Source organism: Rhineura floridana, chromosome 4 (assembly GCF_030035675.1).
Source record: "Rhineura floridana isolate rRhiFlo1 chromosome 4, rRhiFlo1.hap2, whole genome shotgun sequence".
NCBI lineage: Eukaryota > Metazoa > Chordata > Lepidosauria > Squamata > Rhineuridae > Rhineura > Rhineura floridana.
Genome location: NC_084483.1, coordinates 101,891,134 through 101,913,758, shown reverse-complemented (window position 1 = coordinate 101,913,758; position 22,625 = coordinate 101,891,134). Strand labels below are relative to the sequence as shown.

The window sequence follows — 22,625 nt, the reverse complement described above, 5'->3', positions numbered from 1 at the left end:
TCAGTTTCAGCCTGAAGTCCACATTCCCCTCTTGGGGTAACAAGCCAGTGGTGGATGGGGCCAAGGGAAACAGTGGGCAGAACAACCAATGTCATTTTTTTCTTTATTTGGCTTCCGGGCCTGAAGGTCCCTTTCTCTGATTTAGCCTAACATCCTATTTCCAAAAATAGCTAGCTTAAGTTGTTCTCTTCTGAAATTCATAGCATTCATTTTAAACATCCATTTTAAACAGCCTCTGCTGCCTGCACTTTCTGTATTGCAGGAATAGCTCATGAACTCCCACTGGCATGAGATTTGGGACCATACAGATATGCACATATGCAGGTGCAGGCAGTACCTGCTATCATTAACTTGCCATAACCCCACAGGGAAGATGAGAAAATGATTGTACGAGGAGTAAGGAGCATAATTACATGCCAGGCATCACCTTGAGCTAAATGGATATAGAACATACAATACTAGTGTCCACAGAACATTCCATCCACGCATGTACATGGAAGGTACATTAACCTTTATTACAGCTTTGACTTGCTTAAAACACAAGTCACTACTATAATATAAGAGTGCCGCCCTTATCTTTTGTGCTGCGCAGGCAAAGAGCGCTACCCTATATGAAATTGTCGGATCTTTATCCTCCAAAAGAGAAATGACCAGCTCCTGCCGAGACCTTCCGGACCTCCCCGAGCCCATCAGTTCGCTCAGAAATTTGGCGCGTGGATGAGTGTATAGAGGACAGTCCAGTAGATAGTGGGTGAGATCCTCCACTGCCTCTGTCCCGCAAATACATAAACGCTGGCTCCACGGGGTCTGGTTGTACCGGCCCGCCAAGACCGCATTTGGCATTGACTGGAACTGGAGTGCAGTGAGTGCTTGCCACCATGGGGTGGGCCAGATAGTTTGCCCTTTGATGGTCCTGTTTTATAGCTCCAAACCATCTAAAAGGTTGATGATCGTCAGTCTGTCTAACCATTGACAGTGGAGGAAAATTGAATCTTATAAAGAATGTAGAATGGTAGAGAGACTGGAGCCCTGGATAACATCACATTGTAAACCTGTGCAGATAAGAAGAAAGAGAGGGGCGGGATGTTTCATTGGAGTCTGATAATCTCTAAAAGGTGTATCTGTATTTTAACAATGAAATAGTGAGCATATCCAACTTGTCCTGAAAAACCTAATCTTTTAACTAATCCCAATTCCCATTTTTTAGACTTTTAAAAAAAGGATGTTGATTTGGCCACACTGGATTTTCTAGGCAGCTTTCCTCCTATTCTGTCTAATAGCACTGTGGTCAATGTTCCCAGGCAGTTAAACAACACTTACACATTAGGCTTAAGTCAAAGATCACCTCCTCTCTCTGGTTGGCTCCATGTCTAGCTAGTCCAGGGATGGCCAGCATGGTGCCCTCCAGATGTAGTAGACTACAACTCTCATCATCCGCAGCCAGCATAGCCAATAGCTAGGGATGATGGCACCACGTTGGCTACCCCTCTAATCTAATCTAAGGCAGAGTACTTTATCATAACTAGAATTACCAATTCCTTTCTCTTTCTTGGGTAACTCCTTGGGGAAAGTTCTGGCCTCCAGCCTTAGGTTATAGATTTTCCCAGCCAAAAGGCTGGATTACATCTGTGCACAACTCTAATACATAGATATAGACAAACCAAATAACACTATGAGAAAACAACTTGAGAAACAGAGCTATAAAACACTTATTTTTAAGAACTTGTTGGAACTTTTGGAAAAGGTAAGAACAGGACTACCTACTATCCTGCCTCATAAAAACTGAAGCTATTCTGCCTTAAGCATTTAAAGATATTACCATTGTTAACATTCTGCCAGAAAGAGAGATATGCTCCATTTATGGACCTTCTGCACAATTTGAACAAGACAGAGCAGAAAGAAATGAAATCCCCAGCAGTTCCTTAAAGAAAGTCAGATAGCATGCACCTTGCACTTTCATGTATGGTATTATAAAGTCAATGGTTATCATAATACGTCATTCTCTTCCTAAGGTTAAATGCTTCCTACTGAGACTTTTTGAATGTATCTTCCTGAGATATTTCCCATTTTTAATTCATTGTCTTACTTCCATTTTTCTTTCTGTCTCTCATATCTGGCAAGTTTTTCCACAGTGGGGTGGAAGGGTTATATATCTATTGCTTAAGAAGGATAGGAGTTTAAGGGCTGACACCACTAAAGAGTCCTTCTGTGTTTCTCCATTATCTGCTTGAGTGTGTGGCTTGCAGTCCCGCAGTCCCTTGCATCACATTTTCAATAGCATACAACTGAATATCTCTCATCCTGTGTGTTCTGCTGGAGATACACCATCCACCTTCCCCCACCCAAATGAAAGTGACAGTGCTGTCCATACATAACTGAGACAAGAGTAACAAGCCACAACTCATTTTACTTCCATCCTTCTGCCAGCAACCCCAACCACTTCTCTCCCATGTTATTAGGCACCATCCCAGCAACCTACACTACTGTCTTTTTTCTCCCTTCCCACACGTCTTTTGCTTAAAAGTGCTGTCAGAGCTAGATAAAATGTTATAGGTACACTAAACTCAGCCTGCTTTAAATCTTTCCATTGGTGGGTGTTGACATGATGCAAGTAGGGCAGCTTGTTTTCAGCAGTTCACCTTGTGGTTCAGGAAATGTCCACTGCATCAAATGGTCTTTGAGGAAATTTTCAGTTGATGTGAAGAACTGCCCAATCCACAAAGTGAGCTGCTCCACCCAAACAGCACAAATGGTGGAGCAGCTCACTAAATGGCTTGGACAAATTTGCATTGGGCAATCCATGTGGCAGGATTAAGTTAATGTGTGGAAATACCCCGATATTCTCTCCTCTGTTACAATACTGAGGTGAGGGCAGGTGGGTAAGGTACTCCTAGCACACAAGGCCTGGGACCTTTTGATAAACGTCTGCTTTCTTTACTGAACTCCTTGGATGCCTTGCTTGAACTGGTTAGGCAGAATGAGGATATATATATATATGCAGGTGGATTTGTTTTTTATGAATTAACATAGCAGATATTTTCAAACTTTGAAACAATGTATTTTTGCAAGATCAGGGACCAAAGAATTTGAGTCTTCCCCATTCTATAAAGGCCACTTTCCACCCAATTTTTCTATATAGGGCATATTCCTGGAAGAAAACAGATAGGGAATATTGATGTGTGCATTAAAATTACATGTGAAATTTGCAGAGGAAATCTGTGATCAGGAATCTTGATTTCTACTCGCTTATCTCCAACGATCTTTCCTACCTGTTCCATATGGGCTTTTCATTCTCATGATTTCAACTTGATCTATCTACAGCAGTGGTGGGAAGTAGATCTGGCCTTCTGTACCTTCTGCAGGCCACTTTGGCAGGTGGATTGGACTGCCCACCTGTCAGTCATCTGACATCATTATTGTGTCAGGTGAAAACTTAAAAGGGGCTTGCTGTTAGTGCCAATCAGCTGATTTGTCTGTTTGCAGGCATGGTTTGAATTCAAACCACCCCTGCAAGTGGAACTTTTTCCTCTGCAAGCCAGCGAAACTGCTTGCATATCCGATGTGAAGGGGGAAACTGTCCATTTCCAGGAACAGTTTGAATCCAAATCATGCCTGCAAATGGGCAACTTCAAAGGGTCTCACTGATGTTGTCAGTGAGGCACACTTGCCAAGAAACAATTGGAAGTGCACTTTAAGCGCCCCATTGCTCTTATGCAACTGTGTCTTCAGCTGCCCCATACATGACATCACAGGTGTGGGGTACGTGGGTGTGGTTTGGGGAAAACAGCCTTGTGGGCCAAATTAAGACTTGTGCTGGATCATATTAGGCCCATGGTATGGAGGTTCCCCACCATTGTTCTATGGGGAAAACCATATACCTCTGAACAGTGGTTTCTTTGATTAAAAAAAATGAGGTGCGGGTACTCATAACTTGATGAAAGTACCATGGGTGCCAGCATAAAATGGCTGGCATTGTCAACAAAAACAGAAGTGCCAGTACTCCGAACCAGTGAGTACTGTCACACACAAAAAACCTGCCTTTGCATCAGAAAAGCAAAGAATGGCTAGTTATTCATCCATCACACTAGTTAATACAGTAAACTGGCAGACAGCTTTCTCTGCTACAATATCATGAATTACTTTGAAATTTGTTAGCTGGTGATTGACTTTTTGGAAGCTGTGATCAGAAGCATCTTAAAAAAGAATAGTTTATCAAGGACTTGGAAAGAAGTTGTCAAAACTTAGTCTGAAAAGTAGTAGTTCTTTTGTTTGATATTGTTAACTCCTTAATGAACAAAAATAAATATTAATACATGATTATCAATGAAGACAGCAGTATATCTTGACATGTGCAAAATATTTACTGCTTGGAAAATTTTGAATGCATCACCGGGGCATACAAACAAGTTATTTAATCAATTTCACCATCAATGACAGCCCTTTTTAGAGCTTTAATTCAAACCGAATTAAATATCCACTTTGGTGATCTGACCAATTAATGCCTTCTTCCCTAAAAATTACTCATTGTTATTTACTCCCGGCTGTTTGTTTGAAAATCATTCTATACACATTAATGGTTTTGAAGCACATTGTCAATATAATATGAAAGGGGGTAATCAGCTTTGCAGAGAAAACACACACATACACACACACACACAATGTTTTGTTTTTTTAAGTACCATCACCTATTTTTTTTGCCACCCATGGCAGCCATTTTGTGCTGGTACCACACTTTTATCAAGATATGAGTACCAGCACCTTTGGGGTTTTTTACCAAAAAAGTGTGTGCATGCACACACACACACACACACAATCTATTTACACAATAATATGAGAGAAGAAAGGAAAGCTATATTCATTGTGCAAGTAGAATAGACAAGCACCTATCCTACTACTACTTGAGAAGTGCCAATGAACAGACACTTGAGCACAAAACATTTATTTTATGCTATGCAGTCTTTCTAGACTAATGTAGTAGTTTTTCATTAACCACTTGCACAAGAAGAGTGGAGAGACTTTGGGAAGGTTTACAGGATGTTGATTAAACCTGTATCATCCTAAAGACTGTCCTATTTAAAAAAAGACAATATGGAAGAGTTTCCTTCAGATAGATCAAGTGTAATGAGTTAGTGCATCACAGATAAGCAGTCAGGAGATTGTACCTTTGGCACAAACCTGTCAAAGTTAAGCACACTGAAGTTCCAGTAGTTTTAGTGAGAAGTATTTAAGCATTACAAACTCCCTTGTTCCAGTGATTTTGATAGGCCATTTGAACAACACGTCTGTCCCACAAAATGTTCTCTCCAACTAAAACCACTGGGACTTAAATGTACTCAAGTCTAGTTGAACCTTGCCTCTTTTCTGCAGCTGAACTTTCTTCACCTTCAGTGCCTCACTATACAATGTCAACCTAGAGCTCTGATGTGTGGTTGTCTAATGAACACTGTTAACATAGCTACCATCTAGGGTTGCCAGGTCTCCAGTTTTCGCCTGGAGACTCCAGTTTTTGGGGATCTTCTCCAGGTCTCTGGGTGAGTCAACTTAATATCTGGACTCTTAGCTTTCATTTTTTATATATTAAGTTTCTACCAAAATACTAAGTTTTTGGTTCAAAAGATATAAACCAAAATGTCAGACACCCCCACACAATTTCTGTTAGTACCTGCTCCTCTAATCCCTGCCCTTTCAGGTTTTTAGCCAGTAAGTGAAGTCAGGGTTGTGATTGACAAGATTTGTTAACCCCCAGGAAACAGCTAAACCCACAGTTTCCTTTTCCTGTTTGTCTCACATCAAGAATTCAGTAAATATATAGCTTTCAGCAGCATAAAGAGTACTTTCTCTGTACAGAATTGGGACTTGCTTCTGAGTAAACATGCACAGGATTGCACTACAACAGAAGATCACAGCAGGATCTTGGGAGGCATAAAAGTGTACATGCAGGGTTTTTTTAATTACTTGCAAAATGGCATTATACATTTATCTTTCAAAATTTTTGAACAGAGGTTTTAAAAACTGTACATGCTGCAGTGTTATACTTTTCTAATTAAGGAGTCAATTAAGGAGTTTATTCGTCTTATTCATAAACTGTTTTGAAAATCTTCCCAATATGAGTTTTTCTGGGAGTAACGCTGCAATGCTAATTCCAGTACCTGGGAGCTAACCCCATTGAATTCAATAGGACTTACTTTTGAGTAGACATGGTTAGGATTGTGCTGAAAATCAATGAGACTTTTGAGTGAACATACAAAAGGATTGTGTTGTAAATCTTTCTCTCCCCTCCGATCCTTTTTTTTAAGCAGTTAGGCAGGGCTTACTTAGGTGTCACTGCTTTTATTTGGCAAGAAACTAATACTTTTTAAAAAAAAAAATGTTCTGCAATGGCTAACTGGTTTTGACAATAAACTATTATATGGTGTGTATGTATTTTTACATCTCCAGTGTGTGTGTATATGGAATATTTCCAACAACCCTGTTAGGTAGGGTTGGAAACCAAAGCTGCTCACAAGAAATAAAGCCATTTAAAATCCAATAACCATAAAACAAGTGTAAAACAGTTGCAAAACAGCTTAATGCGGCATGAATCTGAATTTTGGATTGGGTGAGTGAAGTTCCTTATCACTGAATTGCAGACCTGTGCATGCTTCCCTGTCTGAGTAAGCCCCATTGAATACATTGGGACTTGCTTCTGAGTAAACATGCATAGGATTGCACTATAAATATCTTTACAGGTTGTGTAAATAACATCTTTGACATTCATCTTATATACATATTTCTTCACGCTATGTCTTGATACGTATCTGATTTCACACTATGGTTGTAAATTATTATTTACAAATGATTACTTCCTCTACATTTTAAGTGTGCCCTTCTTCATTGGGGTGGTCGTGGTACCCCTCTGTTGTTTTCACCCGGGGGACAGATTAGGCTGAGAGATGCTGCGTAGCCCATGGTCACCCAGTAATCTTTGTAGCTGATTTCCATTTTAAAAATTAATTAAAATGATTTATATGCAAGCAAAGTTTATGAAGTAATGCAGATCCACATAATATATTTAAAGCACATCCAACTCACATTTAAAATGCATGACATTCCTCAAAGAATCCTGGGAAATGTAGTTTCCCCCTCACAGTTATAGTGGCAGGCAGGCTTTTGGGGTGGGTTAGGTTTTATTATTATTGTTGAGTTTTTTAATGTTTTAATGTATTTGTATGTTTTTATTTTGTACGTCGCCCAGAGTGGCTGGACAGCCAGACAGATGGGCAACTAATAAATTTAATAAATAAATAAATATAGTTCCCACCAACCTTAACAAACTACAGTTCTCAGGATTCTGTGGGAGGATTCATGTGCTTCAAATGTATGTTGAATGTGCTTTAAATGCATGGTGTGGATCTGCCCTAGTATGCTGTGCATTCATTAGTGAATTGAAAAGAACTATTTTAAAAGATATGTTTTTAAACAGGGCTGTAGCTCAGTGGTAGGACACATGCTGTGCATGCAAAGGTCCAAAATTCAATCTCTAGAAGAGACTGTTGCCTGGAATCCTGGACAGCCAATGCTAGTCCATGTTATCAGTACTGAGCTAGATGGTACAAAATGGCCTGACTCAGTGTAAAAGAGTAAAAAGACCCAAGCCACAGTGACTCCAAAATTTATTTATGTATTTTATTTATTCTTATCCTGTGTCACCACCCAATGTGTCACCACCCAATGTATCCTGCTCCAGGCAAGGCCCAGGCGCCAGAGCCTGAGCTCCCGCAGCCGCCCCCGACATAAACCATCACCACCACCACCAGCAGAAGCCCGGGGAGCAGCAGCTGAGTGAGCCCGAGGACATGGAGAGGAAGACAACATTGAAACAGCAAACAGCTTCACTGTAACAAATGCCTGTTGCTCTTCTGCCTCTCGGGAGCTGCCGCCCCCGCTAACACCACCTCCTCTTTCTTGACGGTGCCAATAATGATCATGTTATTTGTTATTTAATTTAATTTTTGTAAATTGTATTGCTTTTATTGTATTTTTATATTGTATTTTTATACCTGTGTTTATTTTTCTTTGTAAGCCGCCTTGAGGGCCTTTGGCCGAAAGGTGGGGTATAAATAAAATTTTATAATAATAATAATAATTTACAACATTTATATATGGCTTTATTGTAAAAAACAAACAAACCACATAGCAGTTTATAGAAGGAATTAAAACAATAAAATTATTGGCAAAGACAGGTATTTTAAAACATTCAAAATAAAAAACCAACAATGAATTAAAAACAGAGAAAAACATAATAGCTTCCACATGCCTGCGTAGGCTTGCCTAAACAAAAATGTTTTTAGCAGGTGCCAAAATGTGTACAATGAAGGTGCCTGTAAATGTAAATAGACAGGGAGTTCCACAGTGTAGGTACTGCCACACTAAAGGATCGCTTTCTTACAAGAGCAGAACAAGTACTCTGTGGAACCCATAACATGAAAAGCACACCTTGAACTTGGCCTGGTAGCAAATTGGCAACCAGTGCAGATTTCAGAGCAGAGGTATTATGTGCTGATAGGGTCTCTCTTGTGTCAGCAATCATGCTGCAGCATTCTGCACTAACTGCAGCCCTGCGGTCTGGTTGTGCTTCATGGGGATTTCTGTGACCTTGGCTGACTGGCTGCCAGGATTTTTTTAGTTTTGTTTAGGAACCCTGACTGGTTATGGGATGCTGAGTTTTCTGTCTTACTCATAGAAATATTGTTGGGGTTGGTATGGTATTGCATTTAGGAAATCATCGCTGTCTTTTGTTTTTCTTTTTCTATTTGAATTTCATTTACCTCTGTCTTTACTCCCTTACATTCATAGAAGCTGCAACAGTGGTTCCATGTGGTCAGCTCAACTCCCTTAAACCCACTGATGATGCACCTTGTTATTTGCATGATGCTTTGTTTCTTGCCCAATAATGAAAAGAGAATTCACATACTGGGAAGTGTCGCTTCAATTGCTGTTGTTCCCAATCTACTGCCTGTGAAGGTAGACCAAGCCATGTGTGTTTTCTCTCTGTCAATTATTACTCACTGGAATTGGGTTGGCTGTCAAAGTGAGTTTATAGGAGCCCACAGAGTAGGGAGGAAAGAGCAGAGAATCTTCTTAACTCTTACTCATTTCTCAAACCTCTCTCTGCAATGAAGGATTACATCTGTAAAGAGGTTTGGAGCAGCCACGTTAAAAAGTAGGCAGGGCATTCCAGGCAGGGGGTTGCTAATCCTGCTTTGTTATGGATATCTTTGTAGAGGATCCCTAGTCAAGCTTTACCAACAGCACAATCCTAACAATATCTACTCAGAACTAAGTCATGTTGAGTTTTATGGGGATTAGTCCCTTAGTTATTGTGTTTAGAATTGCAGCCTTCAGGGGCATCTGTCATTACTCCTGAGTGCTCCCATCTAACATCTCCACAACATTAGGCTTTCTTCCTACAATGGCCTTCTGGTGACAGGCCTAGCCTGAGGACACTTAATCCCTTATTGCCAGAAGCAAGTAGGCTAGATTATATGTTCCTTACTCAGGGTCTCTAAGCAGATGAGAAGGAATGATCCTGTCCTTTCAGCTGGACCTGGAAATACTCTCATTTAGCTAAGATTTCTATCTTAATTTCCAATCTTAGAATTTTTTTTGTTTGAGTGGTATGCTCCAAGCAACTGTGGTTGATGCTTAATGTATCATGCTTAACGATATCAATAGGGCCCGGCCCCTATGACATCACTAGGGCCTTTTCCCATGGCATCAGTACGGCTTGCCCCCCATGACATCACTAGAGCCCACCCCTGAAATCTCAGGGTTTGGGATGCTTCTGACCTGGCAACCCTAAACATTACCTCTGTGCAGGGCAGATGTCATCTCCAAGTTTGGCACACCATCTAACACACTAACCGCTACTAACAACTGTGGTAGAGAGCAATGACTTCTGCACTACTGAAGCATCATTGTAATATATCCTTAGGAATGGGTACTCTTAAAAAAAACTAGTTTTTGTTGATGACATTTTTTGATCTGCTTACAAACCATGAATCAAATTTAGATACAATCAAGTAATACATGAAATCATTTGTTTCATATAATTCTTTCTGTTCTGCTGGCATTTTATCCCCTTTTACATGATCTGCATTATGTCAGCTACATATAAAAAAATCCATTTACTTGTTCATTTTGGTCCTGAATTTACAAGATCTGAACAGGATGGTTTATAACAGATGCTATTGGAGTTGCTGATTCATAGGGTCGCCATAAGTCGTAATTGACTTGAAGGCATATAACAACAACAATCCACTGGAAAATCAATAGATTGACTAGTTACTCTTAAGAACTGCGCAAGTGCTCAAATATTAAAGGATGGACTCTGTCTCACGCACACACACACTAGAGGCTGCTGGCCCTGCTTGCTTTGTTCCCCAACCCTGCCTTCTGTTGCCAAATCTCACCCCCTTCCCCCCGGGTTTGCCAGAGACCCCCTGCCCCCCAAAGGGTTGCCAGAGCTCCCCTTCCCCCCCACAGAGGTCACTGGAGCTTCCCCCTTCCCCCCACAGGTAACCAAAGTTCCCCCTTTTGTAAGCATGACACTTACATACATATTTATGTGTGTGTATATGTGCACGAGTAATTGTGATTAACAAAACAGAGGTTTTTATTGTAATACCAAAACGTTTCAGCTTCTGCCTCCATCAGCTGCTAACATACAAATGCTGTTACCAAGGTGGCAGTTATAGAACTCTGAGGATGGAATGGTCGGAGGGGCTTCATTCACAGAAGCTAAGTAGTGGTGGTACTGTCCTCCAGGTTCAGGCCATGTGGTGCCAATGTGTCCAGAGAGTATATCCAAAAGTTCTCCCTTTTAGTCAATGCTGCTGGATCTGTTGGCATCTCTACAGCTGTTATAGAAAAGTCCAACAGGCTGTGACCCTCAGTGTTGAAATGTTTTGCAACTGGTTGCTCCACTTTTTTTGTTAAGATTGCAGATTTGTGGTTTCTGAAGCGTGTGCATAGGTCAGTTGTGGTTTTTCCTACGTATTGGTTATAACATCCTGGTCTTTTGCATTCGATGACATAAATTATATTGCAGGACCTGCAGGTGATGTTCTGTTTGATGTAATATATCCTGCCTGTCCTAGTGCTTGTAAAAGCAGCTGTCTCCCTCATCCTTGTCACTCCAAATATATATATGGGAAGAAAGATGCACACCCAAATTCTGCTAAAGCAAAAATGCAACCCAGAGTTTTTATGTTATATACAAAATGGCTACAGCAATTATAAAGAGATGCAATACAGCAGAGATTGCCAACCAAGCACCCACAGATGTCATGAGGCCCACCTAAGGTCTTCACTGTTACCCCCAGACAGGAGCTCCAGACTCTGAGCTTTCATTTTTTATATATATCTACCTCTCCTAGAAATAAATGAGTTTACTCTGAGTAGGAGTTAGTTGAATACAGCCTATTTATTTATTAGTTATAATTCTGTACTGTGTAACCAACTGTGTCCTCAAAAATACAGCAATACAAAACATTTAAAACACTATGAAAGAGCAGCTAAAAAGTTTGCACCAGCCCATATCCCTGAGGACAACTTTAATATCAGATGATAAAAATACAATTAAAGGGCTATTAAAAAACCTGGCAGAACAGAAATGTTTCCACCTCACACCTAAAAGAAAAAGTTATGAAGGAAAATGTGCAGGTACTTTTCTAAGTGATTTCTGTGAAATGAGCTCACTTGGCTCACTCACTTGGCAGCTCCTGCCTGTTAGTGTTTTTAGCCAATGAGTGAAGTCACAGCTGTGATTGATAAGTGAGTTATTTGGGCATCAGGCAATAGGAATCCCTGGGGTCCTAAAGATATGCTGTTTTCCTCACCCTTTTCCCTGCTCCTGTCTTATTTTCTAATCCGTGAATTCTCCATAGTTTGCCCTATTGACAAGGATGTAGCTTTCCTGCGGTGGATTCATCTGAGATCTGGTAGCAGTTATTTTTTGGAAATACTACCACACAGTAAGTGTGGGTAAAGATTAAAGAATCCCCCTTCCCCCCTAAAAGCAAATGTTAAAACTTTGCAAAGAGGCTTAGGTAACTTTGCAAACAGGCTTAGGTACTTATTAGGAATTCACTATATAGTTAACTTACAGTACAATGGTATACATATCTACTCAAAAGTCTTTTTGGCACTGAAGAATAAACAGGGTTCTTGTGCCTTTAACATGTATGGCAGGCAAAAATCCATCAGGTTAAGCCTTTTCTAGTATGGAAATACAATTATGGAAAAAGCTTCACCATGACAGTACTCTTTCTAATTTGAGTTTTGCCACTCCTCCCATAGTAGCTATTTTGTGACTGGAGCACACAGCACTCTCTCAAGATTAAAAATATGTCCATGGTCCAAAAAGGTTGGTGACTCCTGCATTAGACTAAGTCAACCCAGTGACACATCTATAGCTTAATACTAGGGTTTCCAGGTTCTTGGCCTGAGACTGATCCTGTATCTTTAGGAGAAGAGAAAGTCAGCCAAGTGCAGGTGTTCTTGCAACTCTGTAATGGGAAATACCACAAGGTGCAATTCTCCCTTCTCCCTGGACAACTTTTAAAGATACAGAAGACTTTTGGTTGCCAGGCCTGGCCTCCAAGAGGTCTTCTGTATCTTTAAAAGTTGTGGAAGGGGAAGGAAGAATATATTGATTATTTGGGGACATCTGTAGGGTTATGCATTGAGTGGGGCTTAATCAGCCTGCACAGCAGCACCCTGTGATGACAATTGTTCAAGTAAAAACTATGCATGGACCCTTTAAGGCTAAACATTTCCCCACTCCTAGATGTTGCTGGACTACAACTTCCATCATTGCTGACTGTTGGCCATGCTTGCTGGGGCTGATGGGAACTGGAGTATAACAACATCTGAAGGGCCATAGGTTCCCCATCTCTGCTCTAAACTCCAAATGATTCTTACTGTAGTCCTTGGAAGTTTCAGCTTTTCTTCATTCAGGATGCATCAGTCCTGTAATATGGACCTTATATATATCAATAAAGCCCATTACAAAGACATCAGTATGTACCAATTAGCTGAACAGTACAAACTGTCCAGAGAAAGCATATAACAGTCTTGATGTTGTCTCATAAACAACTGCTTGTTCTGAACATCTGTGTCATATGTTATGATAAGTCTGATGATTCAAAACCGCAGTAACTTCATCTGCTAGAACAAGTCCTATCGATGTCAAATTAAGGTTACAGCAACTTGTGCTTGGAATGATGTCACCAGATGTTTGTACACAGAATAATTCCAAGTTTTATTTATTTATTATTTGATTTATATCCCACCCTTCTTCCCAGCAGGAGCCCAGGGTGGCAACTTAATGTGTTAAGGTGGCTTTCCATACTAAAATATAAAGGCAGCCACTTTTTTGAAGTAATAATTGTACTAATCAAGGCCAGTATGAAAGAACATTGTTTAGGAAAGTATACTGGAGCCATATTATCTCAGGCCTGCACACCGTGTGTCTTATCACTCCAAATATAAGAACGTAAGAAGATCTAATGATAGGTTAGATCAAAGGCCCATCCAGCCCAGCATCCTGTTTTCACAGTGGCCAACCTGAGGCCTATGGGTAGCCCATAAACAGGACATGAGTGCAACAGCAGTCTCCGAGTTGTGTTACCACTGCGTCTAATACTTGTGCATACTGCCTCTAATACTTGGAGGTAATACACAGCCATCATGATTGTTAACTACTGATAGCCTTAGCCTCCATGAACATATCTTATGCTCTTTCAAAGTTTTCCAAGTTGGTAACCATCTTGTGGCATCTTGTGGCACTGAATTCCACAGTTTTAACTATGCACTGTGTGAAGTACTTCCTTTCATCTATCCTGAATCTTCCAATATTCAGCTTCATAGGGTGATCCCAGGTTCTAGTTGTGTGTGTGTGTGTGTGTGTGTGTGTGTGTGTGAGTGTGTGTGTGTGTGAGAGAGAGAGAGAGAGAGAGAGAGAGGGGTAAGTGTCCATTTTCTCCGCACTATGTATAATTATACACCTCTCTCATGCCCCCCTCTTTTTCCTAAACAAAAAAGCCCCAAATATTATAACCTTTCCTTACAGGGGAGTTTTGGTTATGCTTTTTTGAACCTTTTCCAGCTCTACAATTTCTCTGAGGTGAGAAGAATTGTACACAGTATTCCAACTGCAGTTGCACCAAAGATTTTATAACAGCATTATGATATTGGGAGTTTTATTTTCAATCCATTTTCTAATAATCCCAACATGGAATTAACTTTTTTCATGATTGCCACACTGGCTTGACATTTTCATTGAGTGATCCATTATGGCCCCAAGGTCTTGTTCCTAGTCAGTCACTACCACTTCAGACCCCATGTGTGTATATGTGAATTAAATTTTTTGCCCCAATGTGCATCACTTTACACTTGTTTATACTGAATTGCATTTGCTATTTTACATCCATTCACCCAACTTGAGAGATCCTTTTCTATTTCTTTACCACGGTCACCTAAAATGGACAGATCCTTTTGGAGCTTCACATAATCTTTTTGTTTGTTTGTTTAACTATCCTAAACAACTGGTATAATCAGCAAACATGGCTACCTAATTACTCACCCTAACTCTAGATCATTTATGAACAACTTTAAAAACATAGTTCCCAATACTGATCCTTGGGGACTCAACTTTTTACATACCCCCATTAAGACAACTATCCATTTATTCCTATTCTCCGCTTCCCATTTCTTAACCAGTTACTGATCCATAAGAGGAACCTAAACTAGTTAAAAAAATATCTGAACTACATATGAAAGTAGTTCCCTTCATTGCCAGGTGCACTAAAGGTGAATTAAGTTCCTTTTGGGGTAGAGCTTTGAACATTTGTATGATCCAGATCTTCACCAAAAGCTCAAGCTGTTCCTGTAGTAAAGCAGTGGAAAAGATCAGTGTGTAGGATTTCAGATATGTTAGTTAAAAAAAGGAAAAGGATGCTATGCTATGGCTTTGTTTAACCTTTGAGTGAGGGTGTGATTGCTTTTCATTGGCTTATCATGTTGCCAAAGGGCATTCTGGCTATGCCATTTGCTCTGGGACCTTTAAGATTTACTTCTCTAAAGAAATCCCTGAGTATGTTTTACTCACAGGATCCTGGCTGCAGAAAATTACCACAAATCCCATTCCCCAACTCATTACTCATCACAATGTACAAAATTCTGTGCTTCCTACATTTCTTTTCAATAAGATCAAACATAAGAAAGGTTCGACTGCTCCCTAAAGAGTGACATTTATTGCTTTCGCATAGTTGCCAAGAAATAATTGCTACTTTTATAAAGTGAAGTGCTGAGTGGGAGAGAAAGGGAAACCCTTCTTCAGCTTAAGACACAATAATCATGGCTGCAAGATAAAATGACTGCATGCCAGTAAATGGGAAAATACAAACATCTTCTTCACATCATGGAGAACTTCCCTCTCTCCACTTCCTGAAGACCCTGCAGAGGAAAATCATCGGATCTTTAGCAACTCAGTGCACACATGCATGTGCGTGTGTGTGTGCACACACACACACACAGAGGACAATCCTTGTAGAGAAAGCCACAACAGGGAATTTAAATTATATCACCTTAAGCATATTGAACTGAACACAAGAATGAGTACAAGTGGTTTGAATCAGGCTAAAAGTGGCTGCTATGTGGCAGTTACATTCATAGCTGAGAGCCAGTGTGGCAAAGTGCTTAGAGAGTTAGACTAAAACTTGGGAGCCCAGGATTCAAATCCCCACTTGGCCATGAACCTCACTGGGTGACCTTGGGCCAGTCACTATGTCTTAGTCTAACCTACCTCACAGGGGTGTTGCAAGATAAAATTGGTAAGGCGAGAACTAAGGGGAGCTTTTGGGAGGAAAGGCAGGATATGAATGTAATAAATAAGACATTTTGCTGTCTGAGGTGAAGGATAAGATCCCCGACTCCTTTCCATGTACAGAAGCCAACCAAACTGGCAATTGATTCTTACTTCAAAACTGGCAACAGGACAGCAACATCTACCACACCTGAAGGCAGTAGGCTAGCACAGGGGGTGCAAGACCCAAACTTTATCCACCAACACCTCACTGCTGCTCTGCAGCTCATCTGCCACTTAAGCTAGCCATTTCACTCTACATAATGACAGGGCTAGGCCTGGCTACATCAAGTGCACCAACCTTAAACCCTAGTTAAATTTAATTCTCAGGAGAGGGAACTGCTAAATCAGCTGATGAATGTATCTTGAATGGACAAGGCAATGGCTGTCTTCCAATGAACATAACATAATATGGGTTCTTATGACTGGTGGACCTGGGGCACATTTGATTAACCATCTTTTCTCACTATTTTCCTTTGACTAAAAGTAATAATTATAATGCACTTCATGAGATCTGTTCAGTAATCCTTACAAGAGCCGTATCTGTCCACATTTTGCATGTTTGCTGCTTGATCTAAATGTGCTGGGGGTTGGGGTGTTAGTCCTGGCCATGCTTATACTATCATTGGTTTAAACTTAAAAGACACTTTTCATTTTTCACACACCATTGTTTGTTTTTCAACTTGTGTTGAATGGTTGAAAAAGCCTGATTGTAGTGGATTCACAATTTCTAGCGGCTACTTTCCAATTTAGCTTTAAAAAGAAACAAAAATTACTCCTAGCTTGATCCCAGACTTATTATCTAATTGATCCTAGATTTCTTGTTTTATAATGCTTAGGATGGGAGCTAATGCCAGAAAACATCATTTTTACATATCTACCCCATTAACCACAGGCCCCATACATTAGAGTAGAAATGCCATCTTTTCTGCTCATCCTGCTGTGTGCTTTTAACAGTCATTTGACATGCAGAAATAAAGCAGGTTAAGCCTTTCATTTTGGCATGTCAAGAAGTTGACAAAGGCACAGGAGCACAGCCAGTAAAAAAGTTGGAAACTGTAGATTATGCTAATACTGAAAGGGTTTAATGCTAGTATAAATATATTAGAACACAGCTGGTGCTTATGATGGGGTTCCATGTAGGTGTTGAATGATACACATATTTGGCATTGATTACAGTGAGAATTGATCCATTACAACTGTGTAAAGGGTTTTGTCTCAGATCCAGAGATTCAACTATGTTGTCAACAGCAAAATATTGGCTTTAAGTTAAATATTTTCAAGGAAATTTGCAGCTTTTTACATGGATGTTCTTCACCAAGAACTATGGGGCAGCAATCCTTCCCACAAACTCATCAATTCATGCCAGATTTAATTCATCTATGGCATGGTTGCTATTTTCCTGCTCAGATCATTTTTAATTAATTCCTTTAAAGCAGCCACAAAGTTTAATTGAAAAAAATCTGGACCACACGGAACATATTGAAAAATTATCACACTTCTTATCATGTAATACTATCTTTTCTAAATTAATTATACTGTAAAACAGAACATCATTGAAGGGCACTGTTAATGTTTAACCTATCCTATTACTTTGCAGACATCTAATGCATGTGAGAAAAGCATTTGTTCAAAAGTATACTTTCAAAACTTTGACTGTCAGAAAAAGACAAGTGTCCTCAGAACAATAACTGAGCACTGACCCTGAATTCTTTCTTGGATAATGTATCAGAACATACGGCAGCATTTTATGATATTTTTTAGGAGGGACTGACAGTGTAGTAAATTATGGCTTTTGCTCACATTTGCAGTTGTGTGTGGGGGTGGACTTTCATCATGAACTGTGAAGGGTTCAAGCCAGTCTGGACTACACCTTCATGATAAGATAACCAAGAAATCCTTTTTGATTATAGTATCCATATTTCAAGTTCATGCACATAATGAGAGGTTGTTGCAGACTCTCCTACAACTGATGAATCATGTCTGAATTATATGACTTGCTCATATAACGTGTGTTAAAAATGAAGAACAACTATCCCTTCATCAAGAGCATATTATATAAACCATGATGTTGTGGCAATGCTACAAATCATGACAACTGTGCAAATTTCAGAGGAAATCACACCAGCGCCCATGGTTTAGGATTAGTTATATAAACTTAGTTTCAACTTCATTCTTTGAGTGCTGGACTCACCTCTCCTTCAAAACATCATGATGGGAGATGTAGTCCTACAACTGGAGGCTATCAGGTTGGTTACCACTTCTCTAAACAAAGGATGACCTGCACTGTTCCCTGAATTTTTCCACCCAAATAGTATGACTTTCACTAAATTACATCATAAGTAAGTTGCAATGGTAGTAAGTTGCCATCTGAATATAGCCAGATTTTTAAGGTTATCGTAACAAAGATTCCCACATTGAGCTTGTATGTATGTGTGCCCAGAATATTAGATTAGAAAATAGAACGAGGCACCTGTGCCACAACAGGAATGGCTTTCAGGCACTAGCAAAAACCAGTCAGGATATAGTACTGCTTCCCACACTGGCATCATGGAAGAGCATATATTCTGCATGTAGAAGGTTCCAAGGTTCAATCCGCAGCAACTCCAGCTGGAGCTGTCTGAAATCCCAGAGAGCTCCTGCCAGTCAGTGCAGACAATGCTGAACCAGAATCATCAATGGTATGATTCAGTATAGGCAAGTTTTCTTCCTATATTTTTCTGACATGGAATTCAATCTCCATACTGGGAAAAAGTTTCTTAATAGTGGTACACTGTTCCCCTTTCATGGCACACAGATCAAGAATCTTCTGCATGTGTTGGCATGTACTGCAGTGTGAGACACTATTCACAAAATAAAAGGTGCAAGGCTTTTCCAACAGTGATTTGCATTCACGTCAGAAAACATTTGTAAAGCCTTCTTTCAGACCTTCCTTCTCCATTAGCAGCAATCCGATGAGCTTGGATGAAATCGAAAGAGAAGAGAGGCAAATGTAAAGTGCATTTGAGCAGCAGTTAGTAAGGAAAGCCAGTGTGGGTTTGAATCAAACCAGGGTTTGAATCCCCACACAGCCATGAAGCTCACTGCCTTGGGCCAGTCACTGCCTCTCAGCCTCAGAGGAAGGCAATGGTAAACCACCTCTGAATACTGCTTACCATGAAAACCCTATTCATAGGGTCACAATAAGTCCGAATCGACTTGAAAGCAGTTCATTTTCCAGTGAGGATATATGCAAGTACTGAGGAGGAATCTACAGACAGAGGAGGAAGATATCAGTATGTATATATGAGATGGGGAACCTGTGGCCTTGCAGATATTTTTGGACTATAACTCCTACCATCTCTGACCGCTAACAATACACATTGGCTGGGGCTGATGGGATCTGGAGTCCAACATCTGGAGATCCACAGGCTCCCTATCCCCAGTGTACATGAAAGAAAAGACTCACATAGATTAACTGCTGGTGTGAGTAGGTTTATTTATGTGAAGCATTGTGCACATTCATGTGCCCTCAAGACCTGAAGCTGCATGAGCATTTCAGGCCCACTCCATAAATCCAAGATCTGCTTATGGAGTCTTAATTTGACCCAAACTCTACACCAGTGAGGGGAGGACTGGCCACATTTGCATGTCACAATAAGTCAGGGTTGCTATTGTGGTCTGTTGCAAATGAATATGCTGGTGCCCACTGCCCAATGGCTTCTACTTCCCTCCTTCCCTGGTGCAAGTGAAAGAAACAAACCAGGAAGCAGCAATTAAGTGTCCAAACCAGGGATTTTGGTTTGTTTCTCTCTAACAACCCACTATTTGTAACCCAACAATAAACCATGTTTTAAGGCTGGCTAGCAATCCTGGCATATTAGTAGCAACAAAGTAGGATCCTGGGTTTGGATATTACACAAAGTCAAGTTTAATTGTGGTTTCTTGGTTTGTTTCTCTTGTTGATGCCAGGGCAGGGAGGGAACTAGGTGGGAACAATTGGGCAGTCTGTACTAGCACACCACATATTCCCAATAAATCTTGATAAGCCAGCAGCTCTAGCTTACTATGATATGTGAGCATGGGCAGTGAGTTCAGGTCAGTATTTTCTTCTTCTCACAGTGCACTTCCATCTGAATCACACTGGTGCCAACAAAAGAGCAACAAGTAAAATGTTTCTATGCCAACACAATACAAATTACATACGATTTCTTCTCCAAATTACTATATATCTGCAGTTGAGCTTTCCTCCACATGAACACTGCTTTCTGCTCAGGACAAAAGACTAATTGTTACCCATGCACTAAATTACTCAAATTGCCTCTTAATTATACTCTAACAAGTATTTTGCTAAAAAAGAAATGTTACTGGCAACATGATGTAGACATTAAAATGTTCCAGTTTAGAAACAAGATGAAGCACTATTGCCACATCATTCAAATACTTATACTTCAGTTTAATAAGAATATAATATCTTCTTTTTAGTAGACCCTTCTTAAAACACAAAAGGGGGAAAATGTTTCTCTTATTCAGTCTATATATATAACCAGAGAACTGGAGTGTGCTTCACTTACATAATATCAGACAACATCAAGTTACTGAAGTAAGTCCCAAAATACATAACTTCTCTTGGGAAAGAGTTTTATTGAACAGGATAATTTCAGTTTTAAACACCTGGTTGCAATCCTGCACACAACCCGTGGTCATCAACTGTGAATGAGCTTTAAGTAGCCTCACTGTGTGCAAGATTGCAACTCATATGATTAAAACACATGTCTTGAATGCTATATTTGGTTGTGGTATTTCAAAGGAAAGCTAATACTACAGAAAGAAGCACATTGACAAGCATGGTGATGCTGATTCTCTTCTGATGCACAGCTTCTGAGAACTTCAGTTTAGCCAGAATTCCCTGTTTGGGGTTTCATTTTTAGTTTTACTTGGGGTTCCACTTTACAAAATGTAGTTTATCTGGTGTAGTTTAAATTAATACAAACTAAAAAGTATTCTATATGAATATAAGGGCTAAACCATGAAAGTTAGTAAACAAAGAAAATAATTCTGAAAATTTTGGCTAGGAAAGTCTCTACACTTTTACTCATTCCTGTAGAGCAGCATATGTACTGAATTCTGTGTAAGGTGACCAAGACCTTGTAAATTTTAACCACAGACTATTTAAATTCTTCATTAACAGGTTATCTGAGCATGACACACTTCTTACAACCATCTGTCTGATCAACTAACAATTCAGGCGGCAACCCTAACCCTGATTAAAGCACAGAGTGACTTGCATTCCTCCTCATTTCTGTCATGGGAAGGAAAAGTACACCCCCCCTTTGATAGTTTCCATCTGTCCGTCTCATCCTTGCAAATATTCAGCAAAGCAACAGCGTGTGTGTTTGTGTTTGTAAACCAGCACAAAGCCTAAATTAAAAAGCCCCTTTAAAAGAGACAGAAAACTACCCATGGGAGAGTAGCAACAGTTTCCCCCATTTCCAGTTCTTATCCCACGAAGCTAGTAACGAATTGTTGCTAAAGAATTTCAGAATTCTCAGAGGCAAACAAAAGAGGGTGTAGCAGCTGCAAAGGGAGGCAGGCAGACTCTTAACATACCCTGACCCTATTTTAGGCAGGAGTGCCCTATTTTTGGAAACGCAACCTTTCCCGTTTGCTCGCTCTGCCCCCCATCGAACTGAAATCTGTCGCGAAGAGACCCCTGCCTCTCCCCCCGCCACGACAAGTGCGTGTTAAAATATACATGGGGAGGCAGACACAAAGAACAAAGCGTTGTTCCTTCCGTCCTCTAGGAATCCTAACGATCTTCTGTTCATCCTCCTCTGAAGACATTGTGCATGTCCTTAAGGAACGGAGCATAAAGAAATACATCTAAAGGGGTTTAAGGCTGGGCGGAAGGGGGAGGGTGTCCTTCCCCCGCCGCCGCCGCCGCCGCCGCCGCGAATTACCTGTAGCAAGCGTGTGAGGTCTGAGAGTCCAGCTGCTATTGTGTTTTCCTCAGAAGGGCTTCTCCGCCTCTTGGGTGCCTTCGCGGAGGGGGAGGCTCAGCGGCAGCCAGACCAGGAGCGCATCTCTTCATCTTTCCCCCTCCTCATTCTCAGATGGGCTCAGGCAGACAAAGCCATGAAGGGGGCGCGTGTGTGGAAAGGGGGGGCGGGGCAGAAACGCGGTGGGCGGGTCGGTGAGCAGAGCAGGGGGCATTTATTTCTGGCTTCCGCAAAAGTCCGGCGATGCACAGACTACTGTTGCTCCTATTCCTCTCACCTCCACCGGTATATAGCCAGCCAGATGTTGCAGCCCCTGGCTCGTCCGTGGGAAAAGCAGAGGTGCCATCGGTGGGTGTTTCTCTTCTGGGGGCGGGGACAATGGGCCCCTCCTCGGCAGCTGCGAAGGGGAGGTCTCTCTCTCTCTCCCCAAAGCAAGAGAGGAGGAGACAGACAAGATCCAAAAGTTTTCCGCTCTTCGTTGATTCAAGAGCTCGCGTGACCTGGCTTCTCTCCCCCATCCCTTCTAGAAATGCACTCTCCCAAACCGTGTCAAAGGCCAATTTACGAAGAGCACAACCATTGGCGCCTGGCTTCCAGGGGTGACGTGCAAAACCTCGTACCTCCCGCTGCGTCTCCCAACTCCTCTGGTTCCTTCTTTTCTGAGTGGAAGCAAGGGAGCGGCCAAGTCTCTGTTGCCCGCCAACCCCCAACCGGCTGCTATATTTGGGAAATAGAAATAC

General features: G+C 40.9%; 1 protein-coding gene across 3 annotated transcripts in view; it reads right to left on the bottom strand.

Moving 5' to 3' along the window:
- TMEM200A (transmembrane protein 200A) overlaps positions 1 to 22,418 on the bottom strand; it is a 73,559-nt gene extending 51,141 nt beyond the window's left edge. For 2 of the 3 annotated variants that reach the window (XM_061623821.1, XM_061623822.1), the window contains exon 1: positions 21,847 to 22,408. The gene's annotated coding sequence lies outside the window, so the exon portion shown is untranslated. Of the gene's footprint in view, positions 1 to 21,846 lie in introns of all 3 variants that reach the window. The other variant, XR_009762262.1, reaches the window with a different exon arrangement.
- Positions 22,419 to 22,625: the final 207 nt, after the last annotated feature.